The sequence below is a fragment of the Anabrus simplex genome, chromosome 4 (genome assembly GCF_040414725.1).
Source record: "Anabrus simplex isolate iqAnaSimp1 chromosome 4, ASM4041472v1, whole genome shotgun sequence".
Lineage (NCBI taxonomy): Eukaryota > Metazoa > Arthropoda > Insecta > Orthoptera > Tettigoniidae > Anabrus > Anabrus simplex.
Window position 1 is genome coordinate 439184524 of NC_090268.1, and position 23401 is coordinate 439207924.

The following is a 23401-nucleotide window of genomic DNA, read 5'->3' on the forward strand; positions in this document are numbered from 1 at the left end:
CGATAAATGAGGCGTCTGATGGCGCAAACCGTTTCTTAATATCATAAACCGTTTAGGAGATATGAATCTCGAAGTGGAAGTCTGCACTTTTCAACGTGCTCATGCTTATCCGTCATCTATATATATAAAAGCAAGTCGGGCTGGAGCGATGTATATATAAATATTTAAAAATGTAAAAAGACGTGAATTAATGAGGCACTTCCAGAAATCTCAGAAATTTGAAACTTGGTACGGAGGAAACTGATGACCCCAGGATCCCTAGAAAAATCGGAAATTCTCAAAATTCCCTGAAGGGGGCACGCTGGGGGGGCTCAAATTTTGGGCTCAGCATAAGAACCCAGTCGTATAGTATATCCAAAACGATAACCTATAGGTTTCGTGGGCTTAAAAATTTTCGGGAATTTCCTCATTTTTATCCCCCATCCCCCCAAATCAAGATGGCGGCACAACCTGCCAGACGAGGTAGACAATTGAAATTTGGTGAAATTATAGCTTTTGGTCCCTAACCGACGGGAAAATTCCAAGATGTTCAATTTTTTCACTTTTTACCCCCAAAGATATCGAAATATGGAGGCAATTTTAATGACTGTGCAGACATTCCTTTTGAGCTATTTTTTTGGCTAAACGGTAAGTCGTATCACAAAACGGATGGCACAATGTCCCTTCAATTCGGAGTGATCTACAACTTTGGTCCTGTGACATTTTGTCGTTTCTCTCTCCCTTATACGTTAAATTAGGCCGTATTTCTGGATTGTTCGTAAATTTGGTGATTTTTACAAGTATATTTCATTGTTTGACACACTTATAAGAATGATATTATCATCACGTTGTGTGCGCACATTGGCACGATTAAGGGACGTATGTGTACCAAATTTCATGATTCTAGCTTATACATAAGTAGGCAAAAAGTAATGTGAAATGTTAAAAATGCACCCAAATTTCACCCTATTCAAAATTTGATCTCAATTTACCCCCTTAATATGGGAGATACGAGGAAATGGTTTAGTAACAAACATGTAGAGCAATAAATGAGGCGTCTGATGGCGCAAACTGTTTCTTAATATCATAAACCGTTTAGGAGATATGAATCTCGAAGTGGAAGTCTGCACTTTTCAACGTGCTCATGCTTATCCGTCATCTATATATATCAAAGCAAGTCGGGCTGGAGCGATGTATATATAAATATTTAAAAATGAAAAAAGACGTGAATTAATGAGGCACTTCCAGAAATCTCAGAAATTTGAAACTTGGTACGGAGGAAACTGATGACCCCAGGATCCCTAGAAAAATCGGAAATTCTCAAAATTCCCTGAAGGGGGCACGCTGGGGGGGGCTCAAATTTTGGGCTCAGCATAAGAACACAGTCGTATAGTATATCCAAAACGATAACCTATAGGTTTCGTGGGCTTAAAAATTTTCGGGAATTTCCTCATTTTTATCCCCCATCACCCCAAATCAAGATGGCGGCACAACCGGCCAGACGAGGTAGACAATTGAAATTTGGTGAAATTATAGCTTTTGGTCCCTAACCGACGGGAAAATTCCAAGATGTTCAATTTTTTCACTTTTTACCCCCAAAGATATCGAAATATGGAGGCAATTTTAATGACTGTGCAGACATTCCTTTTGAGCAATTTTTTTGGCTAAACGGTAAGTCGTATCACAAAACGGATGGCACAATGTCCCTTCAATTCGGAGTGATCTACAACTTTGGTCCTGTGACATTTTGTCGTTTCTCTCTCCCTTATACGTTAAATTAGGCCGTATTTCTGGATTGTTCGTAAATTTGGTGATTTTTACAAGTATATTTCATTGTTTGACACACTTATAAGAATGATAGGATCATCACGTTGTGTGCGCACATTGGCACGATTAAGGGACGTATGTGTACCAAATTTCATGATTCTAGCTTATACATAAGTAGGCAAAAAGTAATGTGAAATGTTAAAAATGCACCCAAATTTCACCCTATTCAAAATTTGATCTCAATTTACCCCCTTAATATGGGAGATACGAGGAAATGGTTTAGTAACAAACATGTAGAGCAATAAATGAGGCGTCTGATGGCGCAAACTGTTTCTTAATATCATAAACCGTTTAGGAGATATGAATCTCGAAGTGGAAGTCTGCACTTTTCAACGTGCTCATGCTTATCCGTCATCTATATATATCAAAGCAAGTCGGGCTGGAGCGATGTATATATAAATATTTAAAAATGAAAAAAGACGTGAATTAATGAGGCACTTCCAGAAATCTCAGAAATTTGAAACTTGGTACGGAGGAAACTGATGACCCCAGGATCCCTAGAAAAATCGGAAATTCTCAAAATTCCCTGAAGGGGGCACGCTGGGGGGGGCTCAAATTTTGGGCTCAGCATAAGAACACAGTCGTATAGTATATCCAAAACGATAACCTATAGGTTTCGTGGGCTTAAAAATTTTCGGGAATTTCCTCATTTTTATCCCCCATCACCCCAAATCAAGATGGCGGCACAACCGGCCAGACGAGGTAGACAATTGAAATTTGGTGAAATTATAGCTTTTGGTCCCTAACCGACGGGAAAATTCCAAGATGTTCAATTTTTTCACTTTTTACCCCCAAAGATATCGAAATATGGAGGCAATTTTAATGACTGTGCAGACATTCCTTTTGAGCTATTTTTTTGGCTAAACGGTAAGTCGTATCACAAAACGGATGGCACAATGTCTCTTCAATTCGGAGTGATCTACAACTTTGGTCTGGTGACATTTTTCGTATCTCTCTCCCTTATACGTTAAATTAGGCCGTATTTCTGGATTGTTCGTAAATTTGGTGATTTTTACAAGTATATTTCATTGTTTGACACACTTATAAGAATGATAGGATAATCACGTTGTGTGCGCACATTGGCACGATTAAGGGACATATGTGTACCAAATTTCATGATTCTAGCTTATACATAAGTAGGCAAAAAGTAATGTGAAATGTTAAAAATGCACCCAAATTTCACCCTATTCAAAATTTGATCTCAATTTACCCCCTTAATATGGGAGATACGAGGAAATGGTTTAGTAACAGACATGTAGAAAGATAAATGAGGCGTCTGATGGCGCAAACCGTTTCTTAATATCATAAACCGTTTAGGAGATATGAATCTCGAAGTGGAAGTCTGCACTTTTCAACGTGCTCATGCTTATCCGTCATCTATCTATATATATAAAAGCAAGTCGGGCTGGAGCGATGTATATATAAATATTTAAAAATGTAAAAAGACGTGAATTAATGAGGCACTTCCAGAAATCTCAGAAATTTGAAACTTGGTACGGAGGAAACTGATGACCCCAGGATCCCTAGAAAAATCGGAAATTCTCAAAATTCCCTGAAGGGGGCACGCTGGGGGGGCTCAAATTTTGGGCTCAGCATAAGAACCCAGTCGTATAGTATATCCAAAACGATAACCTATAGGTTTCGTGGGCTTAAAAATTTTCGGGAATTTCCTCATTTTTATCCCCCATCCCCCCAAATCAAGATGGCGGCACAACCTGCCAGACGAGGTAGACAATTGAAATTTGGTGAAATTATAGCTTTTGGTCCCTAACCGACGGGAAAATTCCAAGATGTTCAATTTTTTCACTTTTTACCCCCAAAGATATCGAAATATGGAGGCAATTTTAATGACTGTGCAGACATTCCTTTTGAGCTATTTTTTTGGCTAAACGGTAAGTCGTATCACAAAACGGATGGCACAATGTCCCTTCAATTCGGAGTGATCTACAACTTTGGTCCTGTGACATTTTGTCGTTTCTCTCTCCCTTATACGTTAAATTAGGCCGTATTTCTGGATTGTTCGTAAATTTGGTGATTTTTACAAGTATATTTCATTGTTTGACACACTTATAAGAATGATAGGATCATCACGTTGTGTGCGCACATTGGCACGATTAAGGGACGTATGTGTACCAAATTTCATGATTCTAGCTTATACATAAGTAGGCAAAAAGTAATGTGAAATGTTAAAAATGCACCCAAATTTCACCCTATTCAAAATTTGATCTCAATTTACCCCCTTAATATGGGAGATACGAGGAAATGGTTTAGTAACAAACATGTAGAGCAATAAATGAGGCGTCTGATGGCGCAAACTGTTTCTTAATATCATAAACCGTTTAGGAGATATGAATCTCGAAGTGGAAGTCTGCACTTTTCAACGTGCTCATGCTTATCCGTCATCTATATATATCAAAGCAAGTCGGGCTGGAGCGATGTATATATAAATATTTAAAAATGAAAAAAGACGTGAATTAATGAGGCACTTCCAGAAATCTCAGAAATTTGAAACTTGGTACGGAGGAAACTGATGACCCCAGGATCCCTAGAAAAATCGGAAATTCTCAAAATTCCCTGAAGGGGGCACGCTGGGGGGGGCTCAAATTTTGGGCTCAGCATAAGAACACAGTCGCATAGTATATCCAAAACGATAACCTATAGGTTTCGTGGGCTTAAAAATTTTCGGGAATTTCCTCATTTTTATCCCCCATCCCCCCAAATCAAGATGGCGGCACAACCTGCCAGACGAGGTAGACAATTGAAATTTGGTGACATTATAGCTTTTGGTCCCTAACCGACGGGAAAATTCCAAGATGTTCAATTTTTTCACTTTTTACCCCCAAAGATATCGAAAAATGGAGGCAATTTTAATGACTGTGCAGACATTCCTTTTGAGCTATTTTTTTGGCTAAACGGTAAGTCGTATCACAAAACGGATGGCACAATGTCCCTTCAATTCGGAGTGATCTACAACTTCGGTCCTGTGACATTTTGTCGTATCTCTCTCCCTTATACGTTAAATTAGGCCGTATTTCTGGATTGTTCGTAAATTTGGTGATTTTTACAAGTATATTTCATTGTTTGACACACTTATAAGAATGATAGGATCATCACGTTGTGTGCGCACATTGGCACGATTAAGGGACATGTGTGTACCAAATTTCATGATTCTAGCTTATACATAAGTAGGCAAAAAGTAATGTAAAATGTTAAAAATGCACCCAAATTTCACCCTATTCAAAACGTGAACTTAATTTACCCCCTTAATATGGGAGATACGAGGAAATGGTTTAGAAACAAACATGTAGAGCGATAAATGAGGCGTCTGATGGCGCAAACCGTTTCTTAATATCATAAACCGTTTAGGAGATATGAATCTCGAAGTGGAAGTCTGCACTTTTCAACGCGCTCATGCTTATCCGTCATCTATATAAATAAAATCGTAACGACCGTGTGTCTGTACAGTGATTATTTTGGCGAAATTTCCGTACAGTTATCCGTTTCAGGTGTAATAATGACCATCTGCATCATTTTTAACTTCGGTGTCTGTTTGTCTGTTTGTTTGTCTGTTTGTCTGTTTGTCTGTCCTTCTATAACTTGAAAACTACTTTACATATTTCCACCAAACTTCATATTTAGAATCCACCTGTCCTTGGGTAGGTTTTAGCGCAAAAAATAAAATCGTAACGACTGTGTGTCTGTACATTGATTATTTTGGCGAAATTTCCGTACAGTTATCCGTTTCAGGTGTAATAATGACCATCTGCATCATTTTTAGCTTTGGTGTCTGTTTGTCTGTTTGTTTGTCTGTTAGTCTCTTTGTCTGTTTGTCTGTTTGTCTGTCCTTCTATAACTTGAAAACTACTAAATATATATTTCCACCAAACTTCATATTTAGAATCCACCTCTCCTTGGGTATGTTTTAGCGCAAATATCGTTTCTAAATCCCTGATCTGAGTGGTGATTTTTACGAAACCGAAACCGTGATTTTGCACTCCCTCAAAGTATACACAACCGAACTTAATGGAAATCAACCTGCCTTAATGAAAATTAATTTCTAAACCTTTTTTTCTCATGTGCATCATTTCGATAACAGGATTTAGTAAGGGAGATATCATTAACGGACCGTTTTTCGGTACAAATCCCAGCGGACTTAACGCAAGAGCGGGTGCGTGTAAAGCGTACTTCTTACAAACTTGAAAACTAACAAGATATTTGAACCAAATTTTATATATAGCATCCATCTGTCCAAGGGTTGGTTTCCTTGGTGTCTGTTAGTTAGTTAGTTAGTTAGTTAGTTAGTTAGTTAGTTAGTTAGTTAGTTAGTTAGTTTGTTTGTTTCTTTGTTTGTTTGTTTGTTTGTTTGATTGGTCTGTTTGTCTTTCTCTAACTTGAAAACTACTGGATATATTTCCACCAAACTTCATATTTAGAATCCACCTATCCTTTGGGGAGGTTTAAGGGCAAATATTGTTTCTAAATCCCTGAACTAATTGGGGGTTTATACGAAACCGAAACCGTGATTTTGCACTCCCTCAAAATACACACAACCAAACTTAATGGAATTCTACCTGCCTTAATGGAAATTAATTTCTAAACCTTTTCTTCTCATGTGCATCATTTCAATCACTTACAGGAAAGATAGTATGATCAAACTCTACACGAACATTGGCCCACCCAGTACCCATATGTGAGCCAAATGCTATGTCACATAATTATCCGAAAAGTAATGCAATGTAAGATATTCTTACACAAATTTCAACCTATTCAACGTTTCTGATTCAATCTGACCCATGAATAGATTAGATGCGAGAAAATATCATAGGACGAGTCATTTAGATCGCTAAATACTGCGCCTTACGGTACAATCCTTTGTTGATATGACGTACCGTTTAGCAGCAGTTAATCTGTAAATAAAGGTCTGCAATATTGTAAACATTCATATACTTTCGTATGTCCATCTGTATATATTCATTGATGTCGATTTGTAGCGATCGAGAAAGGATGTGTCTGCTATTGTAATCAGTACTCCCTACACCGACTTTGACTGCTGGCAGTAGGAATGGGGTCCTTCTCCAACTCCTGTGTAACTGGCATTAGTAAGGAGGGCCTACCATTTTAATGAATAATTCACTTTTCGATTTGTCTTGCAGAAGGCAAGGGATCATGCAGTTTTGTTCGAAAGTCCCCTACTCTATTGTGTTTGGCTCTAGGTCAGGGTGCCCGCCATTATAAACAAATGTTCCAATCTAAAATTTGACTAGCATTAGGCATAGTGACCTGCTATTTTCATGGAAACTCACTAATTCTGTGTGACTGGCAGTAAGCTGGCTAGCAGCAGTAAAAAGGGACTGTCATTATAATGATAACTGCACAACTCAATTTTGACTGGTGGTAGGGAAGTTGCCTGGTATTATAATAAAAACTCCTCAACTGTAACCTGTCTGAAAGTAGGAAATGGGTCTGCCATTGTAACTAAAACTCCCCAAATCGATTGTGACCGCGCAGTAGGCATTGGGGTCTGCAATTATAATGTAAACTTGCCAACTCGATTGTGAATGGCAGTAGGCAAGTGAGCCTGGCGTTATCATCACAACTCCGCAACCCTCACTTTACATTGGAAACAACGTATGTGGACCTCCCCATGCTATTTCTCGGACAAGGCTAAGAGACATGCAATTTTAAAACAATCTCATTTGCTGCACGCACAGTATTTACGTCGATATCCGTATACAATGTAGAATACCGTAGCGAAGCACGGGTACATTTGCTAGTCTACTATAAATCAGAAAAAACCTAACATGTTACAGACATGAAAATTGATATTTGGAATCCCCTTTAAAAATAAAAGAACAAAAATATTCGTTTTCAGAAAATCCACTTAAGAGGGAGGGGTGTGAAAAGAAGTGAGGAAGGAGTTGAATTATTATTCAGGATACATATATCTCAAAAAATAAATTACAGACTTTAAAATTGGTACATGGAATCTCCTTTAAAAATGAACACACTTTCTTGGAAAAGCCACTTAAGGGGGTGAAAAGAATATTAAAAAAAGCGGGTGAATTTTTAAAATGAGTATCTTCTTCTTCTATCGCTTTACCCGCACATGTGGGGTTGCGGGTGCGAACTGCGTAGCACATGTGGATTTGACCCTGTTTTATGGCTGACGTCAACCGTAGGGATGTAATTTATACTTCTATACTAATATTATAAAGAGGAAAAAGTTTTATATTTGTTTGTAACGGATAGACTCAAAAAATACTGAACCGATTTTAAAAATTACTTCACCTATAGAAAGCTACATTGACAGTGATTAACATGGGCTGTATTTCATTTTCAAAACAATTCAAGGGGGGGCGACGCTGGGGAGATATAAAAATATTACAATAATAGGCTAATATAGGCGAAATCGAATTTGTCGTACAAGGACGAGACAAAGCTCATTTTAAGCCCCTTGACGCAAAGAACAAAACTCGGTAAACCTACGGGTCCGTAAAGAATGTTCTAAGGCCCTAAAACCAACTGTTATGGGGATATTGGAGCCACACTACTCCTGCTCTAGGAATCGGATAAAGAAACGAACGGCCGTAACCATGGCAACGTCAGCTCCAGGATTCTACAGCAACTATATTATGCATGTACGTTTGGGCATAGCAGCCAGCCAAAATTGATACACATATGACTTACTATCTGGAAAAAATAAACTATTGGGTAAGACGCTCATAGCACTCCTTTGGGCGGGGATGGAAAGGGAGTGAAGTATAAAAATAACAGCCCCGGAGATCTCCGTAGTACAGCGACCAGTGGTTGCCGACGGGCCTCCGTTTTTACGTACTGGCTTAGGTTTCAGCATTTTGCGGAGTCTGCTACCTATAGTTTAAACTATTTTCTATCAAATAATGGAGTAGTAGGATCACTGATGTTATTATTGCCGATATTTTGGTCCACTTTTACGATCATTTTAACCACGAAAACAACCTATATACTGTACACAATTGTTAAGATGGGGCGTCCATGACTTGAATAAATTTCTCAACATTTATACTCAAATTCATTATATGATGTGCGACATGAGTGACAAGCCCCTAGAATTATAATTCTCGATAATTATAGTAGTTTTTATGCATCGCGAATTTCCTTGATCATTTGTAATAGTTACGAAATGTCAGATCAAACAAATACATTCAATAATATTTATATTTGTGGTACTATCTAGCGGAAGTATACTTACACTAAAGCTGCAGCTTTGTGAAGGGAGCAGGTATATCTAGGTGTGAATGAGGGAAAAACATGGTAACCTAAGATCTTAAAGGTCGACGCTAGTTAAGAACTAATATTTAGAGGCCCCCATGAAGAAATGAAGAAGAAACTTACACTATAATTCCAAGCATGACAAATAATGTCTACGTACTTAAGTAAATACACTAGTGATATAAATATCTAAAGAGGTCAGTCACACCGATAGTATGAGTAACTAAAGCCAGTTTCTGATAACCCGTACGAAGAACGGGTACTTCTGCTAGTATAATATAAATAAATAAATAAATAAATAAATAAATAAATAAATAAATAAATAAATAATTTAATTAAATTATGAAACTTTTCACGTGGTCTACGACCACTCATTCAGTTTATTTACTAGCCTTGTCCGGCTCCATGTTTAGCGTCCTGGTGTGGAATCCAAGGATTCGACACAAGACAAATGCTGAGATTGTAGCTTAGTTAGGCCACTTCCTTACTACTCCTAACTCTTTCTTATCTCATCGTCATCATGAAACCTGTCTGAGTCCTTGCAACGTAAAAAGAAATTCTAAGATAATAATAACAATAATAATGATAACAATCTAAGAGGTCCCGGGTTCAATTACTTGGTCGGTATTTTAACCTTGATCGTTTAATTCTGATGGCTACAAGTTTGGCTGTGAGTGCCTTCTTAAGCAATAGAAGTCGCTATATATAGGGGCCCATTCTCACAAAAGTGCAGGTCACGTTTAAAGCGTTAAATCGAAATACCTGCATCAGGCCTCTCTGGAGACTACATGCCGTTATTATATTACGGGTTCTGTATTTTAAAAGGTGTGAGAGGCCGTGACCAACGGAGATTTTCATTTTCATGCTTCTCATGGCCCTTCCCAATAATGATATCCTACAGAACAGGTTATCTCAGTACTATACAACACAGCCGCATTCGATTCAATATTACACGGACTTCCCCTACCTGGAAAAACAGCTAGAGAAATTTCGAGCTGAACATATCCTCAGACATTCTGGGCACTAAAATCTATTCGCCAAATAATCTTCTTATTATTATTATTATTCCGCTTTTCCCACTCCAGTAGGTTCGCAGTTGCGAACTGTGTCGCACATGTGTGTTCTGTCCTGTTTTACGGTCGGTTGCCTTTCTTTACGCCAACTCTATGTGGAGCGATGTAATCACTATCGCGTGTTTCTGTGGTGGTTGGTAGTGTTGTGTGTTATATCAATATGAAGTGGAGAATGTTGGGAAAAACACAAAAATCCAGTCTCCGAGCCAGAAGAATTAATCAGATGTGATTAAAATCCCCGACGCGGCCGGGGATGGGACCCGAGACCCTCTGAACCGAAGGTTCCAACGCTGACCATTCAGTCAAGGAATCAAAAGCCATACGCTAAAAAATTAAAAGTGCCCTCAATCTTGGATGTGTCAGAAGTCTTCCAATTTCTTCCCAGCTGGTTGGTGATTTAAGAGAACCGAGAGAGTGGCTTCGCGGTTTGAGTCACTTAGGTGTCAATTTGTACTCGGGAGATGGTGGGTTCGAACTCGACGGTCGGCACTGAAGATGTTTCCCATTTTAACACCAGGCAAATGCTGTGACTGTACCGTAATTAAAGCCATGGTCGCTTCCTTCCCACTCCTAGTCTATTCCTAAGTCGTCGTAAGACCTATCTGCGTCAGTGCGACGTAAGCCAAAATTTTCAAAAACTGTTAAGAAAAGTTGATTGCCAAGGTGTACTTCGTCTAAAACCAACATTCACATCACAGCCAGTCCCAGCATTTGCCTGATTCCACCATTACCACGTCCACCTACGTAGCGTAACGGTTAGCACTATTAGCTGCCGTCCTCGGGGTTCCGGGTTTGATTCCCGGTACCGCCAGAAATTTAAGAATCACCGGAGGGCTGGTATGTGGTTAAATAGTTACACGCAACTCACCTCCAACGGGAGTGTGCCTGGAAAAAGCTGCACCTCCTCGGGATGAGGACACGAGTTTGCTTTTTTAGCATTAGTACCATGTTTTGCCAGTATCTTGTTCAGAATACCACGTTCAGTCAGTCCCAGCACTTTCCCATTCTCCTTCCATCGATAATCGTGGGCAAGTGTAGTGTAAAACCGGTGCGAGAAAAACGTAAATTGTAATTTATTTCACGTTTCTAATACCATTCTTCACTAATGGATATACTTCGTAATAATTTCGTGACAATGTTCTTTGCTTTACGTCACACTAACTATTGTTGCGGTTTTCGGAGACATCGAGTTGCCAGAATTTAGTCTCGCATGAGTTCTTTTACGTGTCAGTAAATCTTCAGACACGAGGCTGACGTATTCGAGCACTTTCAAATATCATTGGACTGAGCCAGGATCGAACCTACCAAGTTGGAGTTACAAATCCAGCGCCTCAACCATCTGAGTCACTCAATCCGGCTTTAATTTCGTATGGCTATTTCTAGCCTCGTGCAACCCTTATAAGTCGGACACTCCGACGATGGCGGGCGGTATCTGCCATGTCTGGGACGATATTGTATGGAGGATATTATTGTGTGTGGTGTGGAGGTTGCAGAGATGTTGGGGTCAGTACAAACCCAAGTCCCATTTAAAATGAAATCTCCTTCCTGGCCGTGAATCGAACCCGGGGACCTTTCAATCGAAAGCATCTACGCTGACTACTCAGCCAAGGGTCCGAACACTAACGAATAAGATTGATTTGTGGTGTTCATTGTTTGAAGAGGAATTATTGTGCTTATGGTCAACAGGTAATTTGATACAATTGAATCCGTCGCTCCAAGTTTTTTTTTTTGCTAGTTGCTTTACGTCGCACCGACTCAGATGGGTCTTATGGCGACGATGGGACAGGATATGGCTAGGAGTGGGAAGGAATCGGCCGTGGCCTTAATTAAGGTACAGCCCCAGCATTTGCCTGGTGTGAAAATGGGAAACCACGGAAAACCATTTTCAGGGCTGCCGACAGTGGGGTTCGAACCTACTATCTCCCGAATACTGGATACTGACCGCAATTAAGCGACTGCAGCTATCGAGCTCGGTGTCGCTCCAAGTATCTTGATTGTATTAAATCTTTCCAGATAACCTGTGTCACTGTAGTGTTTGTATTGGCGTATGTAATTAATGAAAATGGGAAAGGCGAGCCTGTGTGTCATATACCATGTATGACGGTGTTGTACGGCCGAGAGGAGATGCTTTACTCAGTAATGTTACTGCCTTATTTACTGTAGATTTGAAGAGCCACAAGATTTCGGAATTTTCACGGCTTGCGTAACGCACGCCGGTCCCGAAGTGTAAGAGTAGCGTGCCTGCCTACTACCTGGAGGCCCCTGGTTCGATTGAAAACCAGGTCAGAGAATTTCACACGGACCTGAGGGCTGGTTCGAGGTTCACTCAGCCTATGTTATTACATTTGAGGAGCTACCTAACAGTGAGATAGCGGCCACGGTCTGCGACACCTCATAATTTGCAAGCCTTCGGGATGAGCAGCAGTCGCTTGGTAGGCCGTAGCCCTTCGGGGTTGTTGAACCGTGGGATTTCGTTTGGTTTGGTTCGGTTTGCATAACGCATACATAAATCTACTACGCAATCCACATGTATAAAATGTGCTGTAATGCTATAAAATTCCTGTACAGAACTCTGTGTGGTACTAAATATTAACCTCCCTCTTCATGTTGGCTCGAGCGACATTCTCGCCTCAAGCCATGGACAATTTAAATCCTAGTGTAGGAATTCACTCCCCTCTTGCTGAAAGTGACAACCTCCACTCAGCCATCTCAAAGGAGTTTCACCCCTATAGCCTACTTGTTCCTACACGGACTCTGTACTTGTAAGCATGAACCGTCATCCCCAGGGCGGCAATTTGCGCTCAGTATTGCTTCCGCGTTGTGCTAGATTACTCTGTTTTAAATTTACTATTTAAAAATATTTGGCTTCTTTTTCAATACTGACGATACGAGGTTTTTTTGCGGCATGCGGATTCCTACAACTTCGAATGTCTCATAGTGGTTCGCTTTGCCGATACCTTCATCCACCTAATTATCATAATAATAATAATGTTATTTGCTTTACGTCCCACTAACTACTTTTTAAGATCTTCGGAGACGCCACCTAATTATCGGACCCATTTCTTTTTCCTCTCAGTTCACATTTAAGAGGGGTACTTCCACTGAAAATGATGAATACCCCTATAATCAAAATACTGTATCTATCTCCTGTGCTTGTTCAATACGAGCACAGTATCCCATGCATGTAACAAAAGGTGGCTAAACGGGGCAACCACAAGGCGGCTTGAATTTCAAAGAGTGGGTTACCGACCAAGGATCCTTGAGTTGAGCCTGACTTCGCTTCTAACATTTTTGTTCAGTTTTCCTAACTTTGATCTCTCCTGTCCGAGCTGCCTTGTTCTCTGCTGACACTGGCGGTATTAGGGCTTTTTTGTTTCTTTAGAATTTGATTTACGTCCTACCGATACATATAGGTTTCATGGCGACGATGGGATAGGAAAGGGCTAGGAGTGGGAAGGGAGCGGCCGTGGCCTTGATTTAGGACTGCCCCAGCACTTTCCTGGTGTGAAAATGGAAACCACGGAAAACCATCTTCAGGGCTGTCGACAGTTGGGTTCGAATCCACTATCTCCCGGATGCAAGCTCACAGCTGCGTGACCCTAACCGTACGGCCAACTCACCTGGTGGTATTAGGTTTAACAGACTCAGTAAGTATTTCACAGGCCCTTCATGGTATCCAGTTCTTGCCGATACTCTCATCGTTTCTTCTGTTTTCCCCTCAAATTAGTATTAATAGAGCGTGGTTGTCTAGTTGTAGCCTACTTCCTCTTAAAACAATAATATACAACACCACCACAATCTTAACCTCCATGTCGCACTCCGGGCTCACACAGATCCGGAACAACATTTAATTATTTCCAGTGCATTTATCTAGAGATAATGACATTCTTCTTCCTCTATGAATCAGATGGTATTCCTACGAGACCTTACCACGTATGTTCAAGGACTGTGCTCGTTGCTCACCAAGTGACCTGTCAGAAATGTTTAAATGGGTTTCGATAGACCCCGGTGTTCAGTCCCCATCACATTGCAGTAAGTGTACTTCGAGTGGTTTAATATGTGGAGAATTTTGGATTAGTACCTAGCATACTGTGTAGTAAATTCCGTAGTTATTTTCTTCCGAGTATTAGTCCTGATTAATTGTAAATATGCTAGTACGGATACCGCAGTAACACATATTATCAAAATTAATATAAATGAGGAAGACAGAGGCTATATAAGTAAGAAAAGGTGTAATAACATATATACAGGACGTAAGTATGACTGGTAAACTTGTAACTAGACTATCGGTGGGACAGTAACGAGTTTCGCGGATTTGAAGTTGAGGCTCAAAGTGCCGAAATCATTTCATATATTCCATCACCGTGCAGTTCAATGGACATTATATCTAAGGAATTGAAAGCACAGGATTTTGAGCAGCTGATTCTACCCCTTATTCGTACAATTGAGACAGCGGAGAAAAAACACAGGACGTTAATTTCGAGAAAGAGACGCTGCGGGTTCCCAGCTAGTTATCTCGCCTCACTCCGAATAAACGTGATGATGATGATGATGATGATGATGATGATGATGATGATGATGATGATGATGATACTTCTTGTTTAAAGGGGACTAACATGTAGGTCATCGGTTCCTAAAGGTATGAAATATAATGAACGCTTACCAGTTCAAAATTCATCCACTGACCAGAATTCAAAACGTGATGATGAAGAATGAGTGGATAAACATGAATTTAAAATAATCAGCGAATCCAACTCACAGTAATGAAAGTTAAATTTTTTTCCAAAATCGGTCCACTGACTAGAATTTAGAAAAACGACTGTGAGCAATGATTACGAACTTACAACAGTCAGTGGATCCGACCCGCAATGCCCCACCTTCCCAGAGACTATCTTGAAACAAACTGACCAGGGACTGTTCCAAAGCTTGTTGTCTAAAGGGGTAAAACATCCGGATCAACGGCCCCTCATATCGCTAGTTGAACCATGGTATTTCTCATGTTGCGGTACTAATCACAAATAATCTAGACTGTTCCAAACATTATGGTACTACCCACAAGTATTGTACGTCGCACATGTAATGCAGACCTATGGTGTTTCTCACATAACAGCGCCACTCATAGGCAACGCAGGCCCACGGTGTTGCCCGTATAGTGGTACTAGCGACAGGCAACGCAGGCCCACGGTGTTGCCCGTATAGTGGTACTAGCGACAGGCAACGCAGGCCCACGGTGTTGCCCGTATAGTGGTACTAGTGACAGACAACGTAAGCCCGTGGTGTCCCGCATATAGTGGTAATAATCGCAGGTACTGCAAGCCCACAGTGAACCACTCTCTGCTGCTACTGATCAGAAACTTATTGTGCACCAAACATAGTGGTACTACTCGCAAGTAAAGGCGACGCATGGTGTTCCTCGCGTGATGGTACTAATCATAAGTAGTTTCATGGTTCTAATTCAATCATCCCTCGGTGGCCCCTTTCAGTCGCCTCTTACAACAGGCAGGGAATACCGTGGGTGTATTCTTCGTCTGCGTACCCCCACCCATAGGGGTCCACGTAATCGTAATATAAGAACAGGTGTTATTCATAATGCTGATAAATATATTTAAATTGAAAGACAACTCTTACCTCCTTATAAAAGTCTTCTGATTTCCTCCAGGAGTTTGTTCAGTCTCTGCACTCCATGATGAACGTACTGTCTGTAGCGAATTTAGATAAGTGAAATCACCGCAGATTACGCACTAGAAAAGTGTACGATGAAATACGATCACACGGAACATTCACTCCAGCTGGGGTGGGAGATAATCCTAACCACAAACTGACCCATTTCCTAATATACTGGACTTCATTGTATTACACATACACGAGTACAGTGTTAGTGACTAAGAACTACACAGAAAATCGAGAATATATTATGTACGATATAGAACACTCGAATCGGTCCAAGTAACCTCCCTTTACCCTTGTCAATAATGTCTGGTTTATTTTCGACCCCGGGTCACCGAGCGCGCGGTCGCGGCGACGTCCGGACGGCGACTAACTTTCTCGCGACGGAGCGGTCCAGGAGAGTGCTGCGCGTTCTACTACCCGTTCGATACACATCGCGCACGCATATCAACTAGGGGCGGCTACTTACAGTGGGCCAGATGATGTTATTGTTCTTTCATATCAAACATTGTTTTATATTTGACATTTATTGTTCCCAATATTGCCATTAGCAAAATTCCATACAACAGAACATTTAAAACAAGTTTTAATAAGTAGTTTATACATTAAAAACTGTACTCACGTGGCTCTTTATTTGTAAATATATTCACCTCTCCTGTGCTTGGACGAAGACAATTTTTCTATCGCCTTGATGTTGAATTTTTGTATTTCCGATAAGTACTCCTTGTGAATAGTAAGCACGGAAGCCTATCTTGTCAGACAATTGATTTACCTTCATTCACACCGAACTTACTAACACTCTTGTACTAGGAACACAAGACAACTGAAACTTCATAAATATATTTTTGTAAAAAATCTTAACTTAGAAAAGCTATCAATAATGGCTAAGCGCCTGTTCCAGGGCGTGTGATAGAGGCATCTCTCCTTAACCGGATTGACCATTAAACAGAGATAGAAGCAAGAAGTGAGATAGGGACCAATTTTCCAGGCCCTTGGAAAGGGCACAGACAATTTCACGTGCAAGACCTTGTTGCATTCATTGTTTTCTCACCCAGCCCCTCACTCCGTATACTTTAAGGGGCCATTTCACATTCGGGCGGATTTGCCAACCGGTCCGTGATATTGGTCGCACTCACCTGCTCGAATGTGTATGGTGGGTGGTTTGTGGTGGGGCTGGAGTTCGGGTCCGTGTTGGCGGTTCGACAGATAAACCCGACCGGTCCGCCAACCAATATGATTCTTGAAGAGAATAAGCAGTCCTGGGAAGAATTTATTGAAATGTACCGGGCGAGTCCTTGTTCCTAATAGCTGAGGAGATATTATACTGCTAAATGTCATCTATTCATACCTTCTCCCTGTCGACAGATATCTAAATGTACATTTAATCTTCCTTCAGCACCCATAGTGTCTCTCATGCGAGTCTCTTGTTTCTTAATGTCTTGCCGAATCAACTCCAACAATTTGGAAAACCTGTTGTTGTCCATTCGCAGAAAGTTCCTGTAACGTGCAGAGTTCTTAAGACTAACATGAGAAAATCGTAGTTTATGTCTCAACTATTCCTTCACCCATACTTGTTTCTTCTTCTTTCCTTCATGAACGCACAGTAATGCTGTAACAGGTACAGCCAATTCAGAATGTTTTCCTTAGTCCATAATGAAAACCTAGGCAATGCACATGCTATTTTCAATCCGTAGCGAACTTCGCTGATGGGGTATATTTACAGACTGGTTGACCAGTGCACCAATAGGTTCGCTACTGTAGTGTAACAATCGAGCCAGTTGGGTTCGAGGCGGGGATTTATTTCTTGCACCGGCTCGCCAACACCCCTGAATGTGAATGGGGCACTTCACATGGAACGTTCCGTTGAGTGGCACTCGCTTTTATAATACAGCTTGCAAATCTGTGAGAAACGCTAGGAATGAGTTATGTATACTGAATTCATTTTAGACATTGGAGAAGGAAAAACATTTATTTTAAGTAGAATATCTGCAATATAAACTAATTATTAAGTACACTAATAAAACAAAACTTGTACAATACGGTCTAACGGCCCTTGGTGATTCGAGCCCTCTCGGCCTTTAATGACGCACAACCGCTGAGTTATACTGCTGGTACCAGCTAATATCCTTACAAACTATGGTTGTACAGTACCGTTCAGAAATATAAGGTCACTGTATAAAATAAAAAATGGTAATTATACAAAACTAAATCCGTGATTTTCCAACAGCTTGGGTCTATATATACAGGATTATTCACCTAAGATATTACATGGAAATAACTTGTAAACCATTAAACATATCGGCATTCTGTTTTCATATTCGTAAATAGTACCTGGGTCTTGAAAAATAACGGGCTACTTATTCCTAAGAGGTGATTAATAACCGAGATTTTGATACTAACTCCATATTATTAAATGGAACGGCAGGAATGCATACAGCTAGCCTGAAAGCTGAACTGCGTACAAGTTCAAATATCTACGTTTTCTCAAAATCGGACAGTTACGTTTTGATATATCAATAAGAACGCATTTGGGCTTTTGTGTGCCGCATCAGACAGCGTACGCTCCGCCAAGCACGTATTGGCATTGATTCCAGCCACATCGTACACGTAATGTGATGTACCGTAACCTACCCTGCGTATGTACTGTTATTGTATGACTGGCGAACACAGAACGGAAAAGGGAGATTATTCGGACATTATTCATTATCTTTTCTGGAAGGAGCTCTTTCGGTGTCCTGTATTATGTTTATTTCTCAATTCATACAGTAGTATGTACTGTACACTCGAACCAGTGACAAATAGAGCTTTTGTTATGTTCCTTTGAAGTCACAGTAATTATTTTAAAAACATCAACCCTCCCTGTCCTGTCATGAGTTCGCCTATCATACACACTTCGCAAACCCATCACTTGCGTTCGATATGCTTACATTCCATTCTGTGGCTGGAATCACACCCAAGAACCTACTAGAGCATCAATATATCCTTGCCTGACTTCACGCTGTCTGATGCGGCGTGAAAAAGAGCGCATTCTGTTCTTATTGGATTTCTCAAAAAATTGAATATTGTGCCGTATCAGAGCCATGAATTAGTGATCCAGGCACATACATTAAACATTTTATTAAACATGTTCTGCATTTGGCGCTCGCAGATCCGAGAGGGGAAAACGCGTGAGGATTGAGAGCCAGGGGAAGTTCCATCCAAGGAACGAATGCGATGGAGATATCTGTGTGACGAGAATAGAAGAGGGCAGGCCTCGATCCCGTACCACGTCATAATACAGTGGGGGCGAAAATCGCGGACAGCCAACATTCCGCACAGAAATGTTATGTGGGTAGCCAGCCTAACGGGACGAAATGGCGAGGAGAGATTAAATCATCATTTCGAATTATACACTGACTGACAGTGACAATGCAACACCACGGAGGAGTGGTTCGAAAGGGATGAGAGTTGGGGAAAAAACAGAGACGGCACGGATGAATAATTGATGTTTATTTCAAACCGATATGCAGGTTACACAATGCGCACGGCATCGACTCAGTAGGATGTAGGACCACCGCGAGCGGCGATGCACGCAGAAACACGTCGAGGTACAGAGTCAATAAGAGTGCGGATGGTGTCCTGAGGGATGGTTCTCCATTCTCTGTCAACCATTTGCCACAGTTGGTCGTCCGTACGAGGCTGGGGCAGAGTTTGCAAACGGCGTCCAATGAGATCCCACACGTGTTCGATTGGTGAGAGATCCGGAGAGTACGCTGGCCACGGAAGCATCTGTACACCTCGTAGAGCCTGTTGGGAGATGCAAGCAGTGTGTGGGTGGGCATTATCCTGCTGAAACAGAGCATTGGGCAGCCCCTGAAGGTACGGGAGTGCCACCGGCCGCAGCACATGCTGCACGTAGCGGTGGGCATTTAACGTACCTTGAATACGCACTAGAGGTGACATGGAATCATACGCAATAGCACTCCAAACCATGATGCCGCGTTGTCTAGCGGTAGGGCGCTCCACAGTTACTGCCGGATTTGACCTTTCTCCACGCCGACGCCACACTCGTCTGCGGTGACTATCACTGACAGAACAGAAGCGTGACTCATCGGAGAACACGACGTTCCGCCATTCCCTCATCCAAGTCGCTCTAGCCCGGCACCATGCCAGGCGTGCACGTCTATCCTGTGGAGTCAATGGTAGTCTTCTGAGCGGACGCCGGGAGTGCAGGCCTCCTTCAACCAATCGACGGGAAATTGTTCTGGTCGATATTGGAACAGCCAGGGTGTCTTTCACATGCTGAAGAATGGCGGTTGACATGGCGTGCGGGGCTGCCACCGCTTGGCGGCGGATGCGCCGATCCTCGCGTGCTGACGTCACTCGGGCTGCGCCTGGACCCCTCGCACGTGCCACATGTCCCTGCGCCAACCATCTTCGCCACAGGCGCTGCACCGTGGACACATCCCTATGGGTATCGGCTGCGATTTGACGAAGCGACCAACCTGCCCTTCTCAGCCCGATCACCATACCCCTCGTAAAGTCGTCTGTCCGCTGGAAATGCCTCCGTTGACGGCGGCCTGGCATTCATAGCTATACACGTGTCCTGTGGCACACGACAACACGTTCTACAATGACTGTCGGCTGAGAAATCACGGTACGAAGTGGGCCATTCGCCAACGCCGTGTCCCATTTATCGTTCGCTACGTGCGCAGCACAGCGGCGCATTTCATATCATGAGCATACCTCAGTGACGTCAGTCTACCCTGCAATTGGCATAAAGTTCTGACCACTCCTTCTTGGTGTTGCATTTGCTCTGTCAGTCAGTGTACTATGATTAGGGGAACAAAGGACACCACATGCATCTTTGGAATTATGTAGAGAGATTGTCCGGAAGGGGTATGCTAGATATCCCGTGGAATTTAAATTACGCAGTAGTGACTCTGTCACATAAAGAAAGCATCCCCACGCGATACACTGAACACGTGGCCTGTCGCGGGGAGCCCCGCAATTGCTGAAGAGGCAGGGATGACGCTATGGGTATTGTAAGATAGTTTACGAATGGATCAGCTTCCGCATACAATCGAGGTTCATGGAATACGTTTAGCTACCTCTCTATCGCACTGCCTCACTAATATTCACGATATCAATGGAATTATTTGATATCCTCTCCGGGAGGACTCCAGGGTCAGCCATTTTGTGCCAGTTTTACATATAGACCAGCAGCAGGCGCACCCGAGGTCAGTCTGGAACTAGTCTTGGAGCCTACTTCACGTCACCGGAATTCGCTCCTTTATACTGTGATTTTCCTAACTGTCTGACTGAACTTTTACAAACATATATTATGTATAAAACTGCATTTAACTTGAAAAATCTGAATATCTGCATTTAAAATGGAAATTATGAAAATTAACATTCATTAAATAAAATACACACTCGTCGAACCTTGTACTCACACTTACTTGTTACCTGCTTACTTACACATACGTTATTTGAAGGGCGCCAGCTGTCACTCAGTACAGCAATAATAGAATGAGACTCTTGACTATCTCTAGGGTGTGGGGTAATAAGCTTACTTTTGACAACATACCATATAAGTTCTGGGAAAAGGAGATTGGCGTTCGGTTTCCCCATTAATTTTGAGGTTAAGATATTTTACTTTCATTGAAATAAAACTATGAATTCGTTTGATAGAACAATATATATTCTTTAAATAATATATCAAAAAATTGTGAGTCTTGTTGCGATAAAACAGATGAGAATGTGAAATTATGACATTGCAACTGAAAGAAACTAGGCATGAATTTGAATTCTTCTTGACCGGACATTTAACAATTTATACGAAATATTTCCCTCACTGATTCACTTGACTGTACCTTCAACACTTTTAGTGTAATTACGACGTATTCCTTTGATCTGGTGTTTACTGTAGATGTGTCACGCCTAACTTGGTGATACATCCTTGTGACTGCTTCTTCTCCATATCATCTGACTTCTTTGTAAGTCAATATGGTATGACCTCTTGGTAGGTCCTGGGTTGCCCTCTCTGACTTCATGGTAAGCCCTTGCGTCCGTGTCTTCCACTAAGTGACGGACCAACCATTTGGTCTCACTCTCTCAATGACCAATAATTACTGGCTCACTGAGTCTTCACCATCTCTCGTTCACACTGGTTGACTGACCAACTAAGGCCTCTTGATCTAGTAGACTTCTTCACTGTACTGCATCCGTATAACTAATGACTGACGCTACAATATGCACCCACCTTTTATAGACCTTGGTTGACACAGCTACGTAATCTCCAGAAATAACCATGACATACTCCCACCTACGCGACAGATATTACATCCAGTGGTGAAATAGCCGCCGGCTCTCTGAGTCCGTGAGCGCATTGCTAAATAAATACAATGACATAACCATGGCGCGGCGATGACTTGGCAGAATCGCCAGTGGTATAGCAATATAACAACGTCACTTCCAATCTCTGATATATACAACAATTCTCACTGTACAGGTGTTTAATGATAATCTACACATACGTATATATGCATACATCTAAGTACAATCTTGCAAGCAACAGGCAATTGCAAAATCGAATTGAATAAAACGGATAATTACAATAATAGTAACAATATCACAGATAACATAATAATACGGACATAATAATAAATAATAATAATAATAATAATAATAATAATAATAATAATAATAATAATAATAATAATAATAATACAGATAAAATAATAAAAATACAGATATCATCTTGTAACGGGATTTGAACCGTTACAATTCGCCTCCCTCATATATAAATCGAAGAACAAAGAATCGATTGATTTATGAACAACATAATATATATATATATATATAACACTGACACATAAAAACACTTTAAATGAGTACACAACAATAATTTTCTTTTTCAGCATCCATACATTTTATAATACATCACATCACATACATCACATTTTTCTCGCACATTGCCATCGTAGATAACTGTTCAGTGTCCCATTCTCTTTTTCTCTCATACAAATCACAAGAGTACAGCACTCAATTTAACACATACAAATAATTTTACATGATTACACTACATTCTTCTTTTTTTTTTAACATATCAAAACTTTTTGTGAAATATCACTTATATGAGAACTGTTCTCGCATATTGTTATCGCAGTTAACTGTCCAATGTCCTGTTCTCCGTTTTTTTGTCACACAGTACATGACAATGTAGCACTTATTCTTCCAATACACCAATACGACACTTGGTTCACACGCATATCGCAGATGTTAGTTTTATTTTGCCAGTTTCTCACAAAATTTAATCATCTTACTATTATCTCAACAAATCTCACGTGACGTACTTCCTTAAATTCATTATACTATAAATACCGACAATATCCCCTTCCTGATCTTTATAAGAATATGCACACTCCCCGATACGGTTCACAATAGTGAAATACCCCTGATAAAAATAACTTCAAGATATTTCCCGCCTCTGCAGATGATGAAATGGAACTCTGAGTAGCACTCTGTCACTCAAACTGAATCAATTTTGCCCTCATTAACTTACATATCTCAAGAAATCACATCCTTCTTGGCAACAATAATTAAAGAATCAATACTATGGC

The 23401-nt window shown here is 41.0% G+C and overlaps 1 protein-coding gene across 1 annotated transcript in view; it reads right to left on the bottom strand.

Annotated features, from left to right (window-relative positions):
* LOC136872813 (uncharacterized) overlaps window positions 1-16121 on the bottom strand; it is a 669667-nt gene extending 653546 nt beyond the window's left edge. The window contains exon 1 of the mRNA XM_067146651.2: window positions 15759-16121. The gene's annotated coding sequence lies outside the window, so the exon portion shown is untranslated. The remainder of the gene's footprint in view (window positions 1-15758) is intronic.
* Window positions 16122-23401: the final 7280 nt, after the last annotated feature.